General features: G+C 43.0%; 1 protein-coding gene across 23 annotated transcripts in view; it reads left to right on the top strand.

The window, feature by feature from the left end:
• Positions 1-13,219, top strand: part of CSNK1G1 (casein kinase 1 gamma 1) — a 207,738-nt gene that overhangs the window by 17,324 nt on the left and 177,195 nt on the right. The window contains exon 1 of one of the 23 annotated variants that reach the window (XM_055098287.2): positions 1,891-2,316. The exons of 14 other annotated variants lie outside the window; for them this stretch is intronic. The gene's annotated coding sequence lies outside the window, so the exon portion shown is untranslated. Of the gene's footprint in view, positions 1-1,890; positions 2,317-13,219 lie in introns of those variants that run through there. 8 more of the 23 variants (XM_055098298.2, XM_055098292.2, XM_008953279.4 and 5 more) reach the window with 8 other exon arrangements.

Genomic DNA, 13,219 nt, shown 5'->3' with positions numbered 1-13,219 from the left:
TAGAAAACAAATTTAGGAGCTACTGTTAAGCATTCTGCTTGTAAGAAGACCTATTTAAGATAGGAAAACCAAATGAAGATTTTTACTCATTTTTCTCTGAATGCCCAACTGCATTTCTCTGAATATTTACCTGCCATAACGATATGGGTTCTTTCCCTTTTTTTTTTTTTTTTTTCTTTTTTCTGAAACGGAGTCTCGCTCTGTTGCCCAGGCTGGAGTGCAATGGCGCAATCTCGGCTCACTGCAACGTCTGCCTTCTGGGTTCAAATGATTCTCATGCCTCAGCCTCCCGAGTAGGTGGGATCACAGGTGCCCACCACCACGCCCAGCTAATTTTTGTATTTTTAATAGAGACAGGGTTTCACCAGTTTGGCCAGGCTGGTCTCGAACTCCTTACCTCAGGTGATCCTCAGGCCTCGGCCTCCCAAGTGCTGAGATTACAGGCGTGAGCCACCGCACCCAGCCCCCAGATACGGAGTTGTTTTTTTCGAGTATTACTTTGTTGACTTTTACCCCAACCATTCATTTTCCCAATATTTTCAAACTCCAAATCACCCAGACACAATAAATGAGGTCTCTTTTCTTATCCATAGTGTCGGTATGAAAGTTTATTTTGAAGGTTTTTTTTTTTTTTTTTTTTAGACGGAGTCTAGCTCTGTCTCCATGCTGGAGGGCAGTGGCGCGGTCTCGGCTCACTGCAACCTCCGCCTCCCGGGTTCCCGCGATTCTCCTGCCTCAGCCTCCCGAGTAGCTGGGACTACAGGCACACGCCACCACGCCCGGCTAATTTTTGTTTGTTTGTTTATTTATTTATTATTATTTTTGAGACGGAGTCTCGCTCTGTCGCCAGGCTGGAGTGCCATTGGAGTGCAATGGCACGATCTCGACTCACTGCAATCTCCGCCTCCCGGGTTCAAGCAATTCCCCTGCTTCAGCCTCCCGTGTAACTGGGACTACAGGCACGTGCCACCACCCCCAGCCAATTTTTTGTATTTTAGTAGAGACGGGGTTTCACCATGTTGGCCAGGATGGTCTCCATCTCCTGACCTCGTGATCTGCCCGCCTCGGCCTCCCAAAGTGCTTACAGGAGGACTACAGGCGTGAGCCACCGCGCCCGGCCAATTTTTGTATTTTTAGTAGAGACGGAGTTTCACCATGTTGGCCAGGATGGTCTCCATCTCCTGACCTCGTGATCCGCCAGCCTCGGCTTCCCAAAGTGTTGGGATTACAGGTGTGAGCCACCGCACCCGGCATATTTTGAGTTTTGAGTGGAGGATTAGACAGTCTTCTTCCTTCCCAAATTTGATTATGGGCTCCCTTTAGCCTTTTTCTTTGTTTTCTGTCTTTTTTCCACCACCACCCCGCCCCCGAGGCGCAGTCTCAAGAGGTCCTGAGAACATGTGCCCTGCTCTCTGTTTTAAGGATTAAAATAACTGTCGAGTTACATTGAATCTTTTTTGCCTATTCCATTTGGCTAGGTTAATTCCAGACCTTACACAAACATGTGCAGCTCTTACAAAATATAGGTGAAGACAGCATTTTTCTAACCATTCGGCTTCATGGGCTGTCACAGGAGAACTAAGTGCATGAAAAACCTTTCACAACATTGAAAGAAATTTTAAAAATCTGGTTGAAACACAATTAAAAATCCACAAGAGGGAGATGCTTGCTAAACCGTCAGAAAATAATTCCCTCGAGGGACCTGAGAGAGGAGCCTGGAGCCTTAGGAACAGCCACTGGGTCACCCACGGGATTAAGGGTGGGAGGGAGCAGGAGTATATAGAGACGGGGGGCTTGGGGAGGAGTACAGTTGAAGGGAAAAGCGGGATGGGTTTCGTGCCTCTGGCAGCGAAGCGTGTACTTGGTCTAAGATCTTGAGCAGAAGGTAAGAGCGTGTTGCCAAAGCAGAGCTCAGTGCTCCCGATATATCTTCTGGTAGTCCCAGAAGAAATGGGGGTGGGTTGCTTTGAAGGCACTTCCGCTTAGCAACCCCACGCGGTTGCTAAGGAGGGGGCAGCCATGGGGATAACCCGGAAGTGATGGTGTCAGTTTAACGCTGCCTGCACAAAGTTTGTCCTATTAGGCCCGCCAGGGTACTCTGCGACTCCGGGACGAGGGCGGGGCCGCGCTAGTGGTTCCGGTTCGGCTCCAGCCGCCCCTCGGCTCCTCGCCTTCCCCCTCCCGTCCGCCTTCTCCCCTCCCTCCCGCTCCTGGGAAAGAGAGAAACCACCGCTGCGGGTGGGTAGAGAAGCACTTGGCGCCTCGGGGAGGGGACCGCGCCCGCCTCATTTGCGCCTTGCAGCACTGCTGGACCAGGTATCTGCCCGGCTTCGTCGGGGTTCTGTAGGCTGAAGTCTGAGGGGGTGTGTGTGTGTCTGAGGGGGTTGGTGGGGGGCCCTTTCCTGGGTGTGGGTGGGGGACGCCGGGATCCCGGGTGGGGCGCAGGCTGGCGTTTGTGTCTGTGGAGGGTTGCGGGGGCGGAATGGAGGGGCTGAGGGACACAGCGGGTGGAGAGTTTCGGTTAGCGGGGTAGAGGTAGGCGGAGGAGGCGCCCCTTCCGAGAAACTGACTCTAGCCGGGGTGGACCGGGAGTTTGCCACCTGGAGGACTTACTCTGAAAGGGGGAGCATCCCCCGGGAGCCAAAAGGAGGGCACAGATCTCGTCAGGGTGACTGGGGCAATCCCGTGCTTCCATTGCCCTCTTTCCCTACCCACCCCGCTGGGACAGAGCTGGACTTCGAAGGTTGTGGGGGTTCTGAGTCGACTGGGCACCGCGGGGAGCCGCCCTTGGCGGAGCTTAGGGCACAAGAGTGGGTAATGAGACTTTCCTCTACCCAACTTCCGTACGCTTCCCCCACTTCTTCCTTTACTGTTTCCTCGCCCCCACGTCCTACAGGAGCAATGTCCCCCAAGTGGGCAGGCATCACAATGTAAAAGAGAGTGGAACTGGGTTTGTTGCCCCTAAATGATACTTAAGATGTTTGGAAAGTGCCTGAATGACATATTCAACCAAGTCTCCCAGCTCGATATTAATTCCGGTATAAATTACCTTAGAAAAGTGGAATTCTGAAAAGCATTTAACAATAGGCTAGTCCAGGTGTAGTCTTGTGTAGTAGTTGTACGTGTTTATTTAAAAAGAATGGACTGGGGAAACCATATAGATGTATCACAGGTCTAGGCAAGACATGTTGAGGCAAGGCTTTTCCAGCCTCTTTCTTACCTGCCAGTAAACCTGCCCTAATTTAAATGAAGTAGAAAGATCCTCTTCATTTTTGTTTCAATCAGTGACTGAATACTAGGTGCTGTGTAGTGATGTCTCAGAATAGATATGTGAATTTTCAGAGAGAGAATGAATGTTCTGCTGTTGAGCCTGTGTCTTAATCTTTTAAGGAGATAATTGCGGTCAAGTGGAAGTATTGACTTTCAGGCAGATAAATCTTGGGTTGAACCTAGACTATGCCAGTTGCTAGTTACTGACCTTGGGCAAGTCATGGAACCTACCAGAGCTTTTGTTTCTTCATAAGTAGTATGAGTTAAAATTCTTACCTGTATTATAAGTAACATCCCATTTTAAACGGAACCACCTTTGAATTAGAAGATAAATTATTACCATTAATCATACACAGTCAAGGCAGCCCAGTTTTGTGAAACGAGGTTTGAGATAGGAAGGCAACCGGATAATATTGAAAAAAAAATGTATACAATAGGACTTTCAGTGTCTTCTCGAAATTGATCGTAGGTAGCATGAAATTCAGTTATCAGTAGTTTCTTAAAATTCAAAATAATAAAGTAGAATATGGCCCATTTATTGAAATGAGCAAAATATATTTTATAGATTTTTCTCAGCTACACCGTATTGGTGTTTATAGTATGGATTAACACGAAATACATGAAAAAGTAATGTATGTAAATCTTAACATCACATGTCTCTTTAAAGAGAATTAAAATTGGGGTGTAAAATAGGAGGTACTTGTTTTTTGTTTGTTTGTTTGTTTGTTTGAGACAGAGTCTTGCTCTATCACCCAGGCTGGAGTGCAGTGGCACGATCTCGGCTCAGTGCAACCTCTACCTCCAGGATTCAAGCGATTCTCCTGCCTCAGCCTCCTGAGTAGCTGGGATCACAGGCGCCTGCCACTACACCCAGCTAATTTTTTGTATTTTTAGTAGAGAGAGGGTTTTACCATGTTGGTCAGGTTGGTCTTGAACTCCTGACCTTGTAATCCATCAGCCTTGGTCTCCCAAAGTGCTGGGATTACAGGTGTGAGCCACCGTGCCCGGCCTACTTGTAATTTTAAGATAAAAATCAGCAGCATCAGCAGCACCTCTCATCTCAGTTAGATTTATGCTACTAGAAAAACTTATATAATATTCAGAAAACAAAATCGAATACATTTCTGCCTTTAAATCATTCCTTATTATGATATAGAAATAAATCCAAGAAACATGAAGTCTGTTTTTTATTTATTTTTAGTGACAAGGTCTTTCTCTGTCACTTAGGCCAGAATGAATGCACTGGGGCAATTATACTCACTGCGGCCTCAAACTCCTGGGTTCAAGCAAACCTCCTGCGTTGCCCTCCCAAAGTGTTGAGATTACAGGTGTGAGCCACCTCACCCAGCCCATGAAGTCTTTTTCTTTCTTTTTTTTTTTTTTTTGAAATGGAGTCTCACTCTGTCACCCAGGCTGGAGTGTGGTGGCATGATCTCGGCTCACTGAAACCTCCACCTCCCAGGTTCAAGCGATTCTCCTGCCTCAGCCTCCTGAGTAGCTGGGATTACAGGCACATGCCACCACATCCAGCTAATTTTTTTGTATTTTTAGTAGAGACGAAGTGTCATCGTGTTAGCCAGGATGGTGTCTATCTCCTGACCTCGTGATCCACCTGCCTCAGCCTCCCAAAGTGCTAGGATTACAGGCATGAGCCACCGTGCCCGGCTGAAGTCTTTATGCTCATTTGTTTTGTGGATTTAAAATAATATAGTTATGTGTCACCTATTATATGTCAGATTTTCAGCTAACGTAGTTTGCTTTTTGAGGTGACTTATAGTTAGTTATTTTCAAATGTAATTTATACTCAGAGGACAAAAATCAAATAACTTCCTGTAATAATAGATGTTTGTGAGAATATAAAGTTTGCAATTCAGTTTGACCTTTTTTGAGAAGTTCATAAGTTTTGTGTAAATTTGTGAGAAATTTTCTTTTTTTTTTTTTAAAGACAGATTCTTGCTCTGTCACCTAGGCTGGAGTGCAGCAGCACAATCTCTGCTCATTGCAACCTCCGCCTGCTAAGTTCAAGGAGTTCTCGCACCTCAGCTTCCTGAGTAGCTGGAACTACAGGCGTGTGCCACCATGTCCAGCTAATTTTTGTGTTTTTAGTAGAGAAGGGGTTTTGCCATGTTGGCCAGGCAGGTCTCGAACTCCTGACCTCAAGTGATCCGCCAGCTTTGGCCTCCCAAAGTGCTGGGATTACAGGCATGAGCCAACACACCCAGCCCTGAGAAATTTTCAAATATATTTCTTCCCCATGTCTCTTTGTTTTATAAAGAGTTGAAATTAGGCCCGGCATGGTGGCTCATGCCTGTAATCCCAGCACCTTGGGAGGCCGAGGTGGGCGGATCACCTGAGGTCAGGAGTTTGAGACCAGCCTGAGCAACATGGAGAAACCCCATCTCTACTAAAAATACAACATTAATCAGGCATGATGGAGCATGCCTGTAATCCCAGCTACTCGGGAGGCTGAAGCAAGAGAATCGCTTGAACCCGGGAGGCGGAGGTTGCAGTGAGCCGAGATTGTGCCATTCACTCCAGCCTGGGCAAGAGCAAAACTCCATCTCAAAAAAAAAAAAAAAAAAAAAGAAGAATTGAAATTATGTTTTGTGATAGTTACAGAGTTTTGGTAAGGTTATTCAGCTTTCTAAATGGCTCTTCTGAGAGTGTAAGGTCTGCATATATCTAAGCTTTCTGCTGTGTTTTCTTTTATCTTTTTATTTTTATTTTTGAGGTGGAGTCTTGCTCTGTCACCCATGCTGGAGTGCAGCGGCACTATCTTGGCTCACTGCAACCTCCGCCTCCCGGGTTCAAGCAATTCTACTGCCTCAGCCTCCTGAGTAAGCTGGAACTATAGGCATGCGCCACCATGCTGGCTAATTTTTGTATTTTTAGTAGAAACGGTGTTGGCCATGTTGGCCAGGCGGCTCTCTAACTCGTGACCTCAGGTGATCCACCCACCTTGGCCTCCCAAGGTGCTGGAATTACAGGTGTGAACTGCCCTGCCCGGCTTGCTGTGTTTTCTCGTATCATTTTTTATCATCCTTTAAATCTTAAAGTTGAGATCATATGCTTTGGTAAAGCTCTCAGAAGCTCCCACTTTTTCCCCTGTCTTCTTCTCAAACTATAATACTGTATTAATATTTTTTAAAATCTTTTTTGTTTTTGAGACGGAGTCTCTGTTACCCAGGCTGGAGTGCCCAGGCTCAGCTTACTGCAGCCTCTGCCCCTCAGGTTCAAGCGCCCCTCCTGCCTCAGTCTCCCGATTAGCTGGGATTACAGGTGTGCGCCAGCATACCCGGCTAATTTTTGTATTCTTAGTGGACATGGGGTTTTGCCATGTTGGCCACGCTGGTCTCGAACTCCTGGCCTCAAGTGATTGGCCCGCCTCAGCCTCTCAAAGTGCTGGGACTACAGGCGTGAGCCACCGTGCCTGGCCCGATAATCTATTAATTTTGATATAAGAGATAGTATACTAGCTGCTAGAGTAAAAAATTCTATCTTAATTGTGTGCAATGAATAGAGACGGTTAGAGATTTCTCAATCACCACTTCCTCTCAAAGTCTGTGGCCGTTCCAAGGATCTTTGCAGTTGTCAGTTATGGAATTTGCTTGTCAGGAAATCTAAAAATGACTAAACCTTTGTTTAATATCTATCTCTTGGATGACCTCAGAAAGTTTTAGGAAAGATTGGGAAGGTTTATATATGTACCGTATACTAGAATTAGATAATGAACAAAATACAGCTAAATTTATTGGCGCTATGCAATCAGGAGTGAGTTACTGTGAAAATGTTATTAAAAAGTCCAGGTGGTGCTTTCTTTTTACTCAAACCAAATGAGTATTCTTCCAGAGCTCATTTTTATTTTAAAGCATATTTCTTTTATGGAGCTGTGATTTAGTCTCTAATAAGGATAAATAATCATTATATAAAAAAAGGCTGGTGTCATAGATTTTAGTACTACATATTGATAGAAACTGCTTCAGTGGTTTTAGATAAGTGTATTTTCCGGAAATAACTTTTGAATTTGTGGAATGATAGTTTTTCTCTTTTTAACAGCTAACTTGTCTCTACTCATTTCTGCCCAATATAGAAGCTCTGAGAAGCTGGAAGGAAAAAAAGAAAAGAAAAAGAATGGATTTACTTCAGAATTACCATTATAAGTTGTGGAGATTACTTATTTGGAGAGCAAAATTGGATTTTGACATTATTGGGATTGTGTTCAATATGGACTCAGGAAAAAAAATTTAGATGCCATCTGTTCCAGATTCCTTCTCTCCCAACCCCTTTTATGTTTTATGGCTTTGAGTTCATCAGATTATTTTGTAAAAATAAAAATCCTCAGTAGATGTAGGTTATATAATATCAGCTCTATCAGCGAACATGTAACCAAAGATCTTGCATTTTTATATTGAGTTATACAGGATGATGACAGATACTGTTTAAAGTTAATTGTTATTTCAAACTATATGAATGGTAACTTCATGCATCTTTTAATTCTCACTGTTCACTTGATAAACCAATTTTTTTTTTTTGGAGACAGAGTCTTGCTCTGTTGCCCAGGCTGGAGTGCAGTGGCGTGATCTTGGCTCACTGCAAGCTCCATCTCCCGGGTTCACGCCATTCTCCTGCCTCAGCCTCTGGAGTAGTTGGGACTACAGGTGCCTGCCACCACACCCGGCTAATTTTTTTTCTTTTTGTATTTTTAGTAGAGACGGTGTTTCACCATGTTAGCCAGGATGGTCTCGATCTCCTGACCTTGTGATCCGCCCGCCTCGGCCTCCCAAAGTGCTGGGATTACAGGTGTGAGCCACCGTGCCCAGCCGATAAAACCATTTTTATAAGTAGTATTTAACATAGTCCACTTGTTGATGGAAGCTTAAAAAATTGATAAAAAGATATTTTAGATTAAATCTTTATTCACTTGATGTCTTAAAACCAGAAAAGAAGCTTCTTCTGAGGATTTTTAACTTAAAACAAGCTTACTTAAATTTACTCTTTCAGTAGTGGATTTTATCTTACCCTCTGTGCCAGTTGCTTAGTTTTCATCTAAATGTGTGCACATAGTTGGCACTTTTCATTTGGGATTTTTTTAATTTTTAATTTTTTTTTTTTTTTTAATTTTTGGAGACGAGGGTCTCAGTGTGTTGCTCAGGCTGGTCTTGAACTCCTGAGCTCAAGTGATCCTTCCACCTCAGCCTCCTGAGTAGCTGGGATTACAGGTGCTAACCACCATGCTAGGTTCATTTTGGATCTTAATAAATTCTGACGGCAGGCTTTTGGGTTACTAAACTGTAAAAGACCAAACTTGCTGAGGTTATAACCTTAACTTAGCGGACCAGAAAGACTCAGTCATCTCAGAGAAATTGAAATAGCACTAGTGTGGTATCCCAGAAATGGCCTAAAGAGAGAGCCATCTGGATAGAAGAGAAGCCATGCTTTGTCTGCAGCAGGAATGTTCTGATGAGATAGAAAGACAGATGGACTGTCCCCACACTAATGTAGTCTGTCCCTCACCCAGAAGCTCCAAGTGGGCAGTGTAGTTATAGTGGGGGTTGGGGTGCTAGGGATGGGAATTATTCTTTAATAATTTCTCACCCATCACATTGGAGGTGTGGGTATACTGGGTAGAGGGATATTCTCTTAGTTTTTGCCTTGTCCAGAGATGTCGGGTGAACAGGTAGCCATTGCCCTTGCCACGAAAAGGGAGAAGCCTGGGTGCCGAGTTTGATGTCTCCATCAAAATGCTACATAAATTTGCCAGGGAACAATAGCATTGGATTTCTGCTGCTTATACATTCTAACTCCTTAGCCTATAAAAAGGGGTATTTACGACTTCCTGAATGAAAGTTATACATTTTCTTCTGTCTTGATACTTTTTTTTTTTTTTTTTTTTGAGGTGGAGTTTCGCTCTCGTTGCCCAGGCTGGAGTACAGTGGCGTGATCTCGGCTCACTGCAACCTCCACATTCCGGGTTCAGGCAATTCTCTTGCCTCAGACTCCTGAGTAGCTGGAATTACAGGTGCCCGCTACCATGTCCAGCTAATTTTTTGTATTTTTAGTAGAGATGGGGTTTCACCACGTTGGCCAGGCTGGTCTCGAACTCCTGACCTCAGGTGATCTGCCCTCCTCGGCCTCCCAAAGTGCTGGGATTACAGGTGTGAGCCACCGCGCCTTGCCAATATGTTTTAAAATACACTTTAATTTCTCTGTTGGCCATAATGAATGATGTGAATTTTTTTTCTTTTCTTCCTTTTTTTGGTGTTTGAGTATCCATGATAATCACCAGATCTCATTTTAGCTTTAGGATAAATTGCTAACCACAGCCGTGATCAAGCCGCTTCCCAGCTGGAGTTCTTTTCCATTTCCTAGAGGTCACTCTCTGATGTGGGTGCTGGTGAGCAGAGAGAAATGACTAATGCCAGGAAAAGGCAAGGGGATTAGAATCTCTTAATTTTGTTTGCACTTTGCTAGAATTTCTGTAGTCTACAGTGGCAATATTTACTCTTTGAGATTGTGTATGCCCTATTGTGTTTTTTTCATTAATTTTTTTTTGAATACTTTTAGATTTCTGGAATAAGAGAGCAGATAGTACATAGAGTTCAGTGTGCTTCTCTCCTCCATCCCCCAGTTTCCCCTATTATTAACATCTTGCATTAGTGTGGTACATGTGTTACAATTAATGAAATAATATTGATACATTATTGTTAACTATAGCATCTGGTTTACACTAAGGTTCACTCTGCATTGTACATTCTGTGGGTTTTGACAAATGCATAATGACACGTATCCACCATTACAGTTTCCTACACATAGTTTCACCATCCTAAAAATCCTGAGTGCTTTACATCCCTCCTCTCCTGCCTGAATTACTGGCAGACACTGACCATTTTACTGTCTCTATAGTATTGCCTTTTCCAAAATGTCATATAGTTAGAATCATATAACATAGAGTTTTTTAAGACTGTTTTTTTTTTCACTTAGCAATATGCGTTGAATGTTCTTCGTGTCTTTTTTTTTTTTTGACACAGAGTTGTGCTCTGTCGCCAGGCTGGAGTGCAGTGGCGGGATATCAGCTCACTGAAACCTCCGCCTCCTGGGTTCAAGCGATTCCCCTGCCTCAGCCTCCCGAATAACTGGGATTACAGGCACATGCCACCACTCCTGGCTAATTTTTTGTATTTTAGTAGAGACCGGGTTTCACCATGTTGGCCAAGATGGTCTCGATCTCCTGACCTCGTGATCTGCTCGCCTCAGCCTCCCAAAGTGCTGGGATTACAGGCAGGAGCCACTGTGCCTGGCCTCTTCATGTTTTTTTGTGGCTTCATAGCTCATTTCTTTTTATTGCAGGACAATTTTTCTTTTCTCTTTTCTTTTCTTTACATTTTCCTTCCTTCCTTCCTTCCTTCCTTCCTTCCTTCCTTCCTTCCTTCTTTCCTTGTTTCTTTCTTTTTTTTTTTTTAAGATGGAGTGTTGCTATGTTGACCAGGCTGGCCTTGAATTCCTGGGCTCAAGCGATCCTCCTGCTTCAGCCTCCCGAGTAGCTTGAACTACAGGTGCAAGCCAGCATACCCAGTTGGTATTGCTGAATAATTTTCTATTGTATAGATGTGCCACAATTTGTTGATCCCTTCACCATTTGAAGGACATCTTTGTTGCTTCTAGTTTTTGATAATGATGAATAAAGCTGGTATAAACATACATGTGTAGGTTTTTCTATCATTAAAAGTTTTCAGCTCTTTTGAGTAAATACCCAGGAGTGTGATTGCTGGATCTTATGATAAGACTATTTAATTTGGTAAGAAATTGTCAAACTGTTTCCCAAAGTGGCTATACCATTTTGCATTCCTACGAGTAATGAATAATAAGAGTTCCCGTTGTTTCACATCCTCACTAGCATTTGGTATTGTCTTTTTTTTTTTGTATTTTACTCGTTATCTAATAGATATGTAGTAGTATCTTGTTTTAATTTGCAGTTCTCTATGATGTTGGGCATCTTTTCGTATGTTTGACATTTCTATACCTTTTTGGATGAGGTATCTGTTCAGGTCTTTTGCCCATTTTAAAATAAGGTTGTTTGCTTCTTGTTGAGTTTTAAGTGGTCATTGTGTATTTTGGATACAAATCCTTTATCAGATATATTTTTTGCAAATATTTTTTCCAGTCTATGGCTTGTCTTTTTATTCTCTTAATAGTGCCTTTCGTAGTGCAAAAGTTTTTAATAAGGTCCAAGTTAACATCTTCTGTTTCATTGATAATGCTTTTAGTGTTATATCTGAAAACTCATTTCCAGCCAGGTGTGGTGGCTCACACCTGTAATCTCAGCACTTTGGGGGGGCCAAGGCAGGCAGATCACCTGAGGTCAGGGGTTCGAGACCAGCATGGCCAACGTGGTGAAACCTCATTTCTACTAAAAATACAAAAATTAGCCGGGTGTGGTGGTGTGCGTCTGTAATCCCAGCTACTCAGGAGGCTGAGGCAGGAGAATCACTTGAACATGGGAGGCGGAATTTGCAGTGAGCTGAGATCGCACCATTGTACTCCAGTCTGGGCAACAAGAGCAAACCTATGTCTCAAAATAAATAAATAAATAAATAAATAAATAAAAACTCGTTTCCAAACCCAAGGTCACTTACATTTTCTCCTATTTACCTTCAAGAATTTTTTTATAGTTTTGTAGTTTACATTTAGTTATAAGGTTTATTTTAAGTTAGTTTTTTTTTTGGAAAGGTGTAAGGAATATGTGTATATGCATGCACATGGGTGACCAATTGTTTTTTTTAAATTTTATTTTTTAATTAAAAAAAATAAACAGAGATGAGGTCTCACTATATTGCCCAGTCTGGTCTTGAATTCCTGATCTGCCCACCTTTGCCTCCAAAAGTGCTGGGATTGTAAGTGTGAGCCACTGCATCCAGTCGTGACCAATTGGTTTATACAAATTTTTTCTGCCGGGTGCAGTGGCTCACACCTGTAATTCCAGCACTTTGGGAGGCTGAGGTGGGCAGATCACGAGGTCAGAAGATCAAGACCATCCTGGCCAACAAGGTGAAACCCCGTTTCTACTAAAAATACAAAAATTAGCTGGGTGTGGTGGCGCATGCCTGTAGTCCTAGCTACTTGGGAGGCTGAGACAGGAGAATCGCTTAACCAGGGAGTAGGAGGTTGCAGTGAGCCGAGATTGTGCCACTGCACTCCAGCCTAGCGACTGAGTGAGACTCCATCTCAAAAAAAAAATAAGTTTTTTTTTCTATTCTACAAGCGTTAATAAGGATGTTCTTAAAGAAACGAAAACAAATGAAATAATTTGTGGGAGTTATTTTTAAATGAGAGCTTCCTAACGTTCTCGAATGTAATTAGAAGCATTGTTCAGAGTGTGGTTTTCCCTTTCAAGAAGATTGATTTTAGGTTATTAGGTCTTAATTGACAAGTGCTTAATTATTTCACACATGTATTAGAGTATTAGGAAGTATGAGCTAAATGTGGCACAGTCATGTGATGTTTCAGGTTGTAAAGGGGCTTGATAGGAAATTTAAATGCACAATTTTTCAACTGTCACTAAGGACAAGAGCCTTTGTCACTTGGGTTTTATTGTTGCGAAGCGTTTCAACTATACAGATTTTGATCACCCTCTCTAGTGTTTGCTGCTGCTTATTACACTTGTTGAAGACTATCTAGAAGCTTGAGCTGGCAAAAACTGAGTAGGAAGCGCTTCCATGGGTACTGCTGTACTTTCCTGAATATTTTCAATTCTGTCTCAGGCTGAGAATCTTGATTCTAAAAGTAATAGAATGCTGTCCTGAGACATTTTATTCTCATGTAGCCTGAGTACTAATTGTTAGCTAGAATCCTCTTTGACTTGGCTTTATAACTGTCCTGTCCTGTACTTCTAGAACAGCTTCTATTTTCTAAAACATTTTAACCTTAATTGGTATAATGACATCTAAATATT

Source organism: Pan paniscus, chromosome 16, assembly GCF_029289425.2.
Source record: "Pan paniscus chromosome 16, NHGRI_mPanPan1-v2.0_pri, whole genome shotgun sequence".
Lineage (NCBI taxonomy): Eukaryota > Metazoa > Chordata > Mammalia > Primates > Hominidae > Pan > Pan paniscus.
Note: the sequence above shows the minus strand (reverse complement) of the source record. Positions and strands in the feature narration are given on the sequence as shown.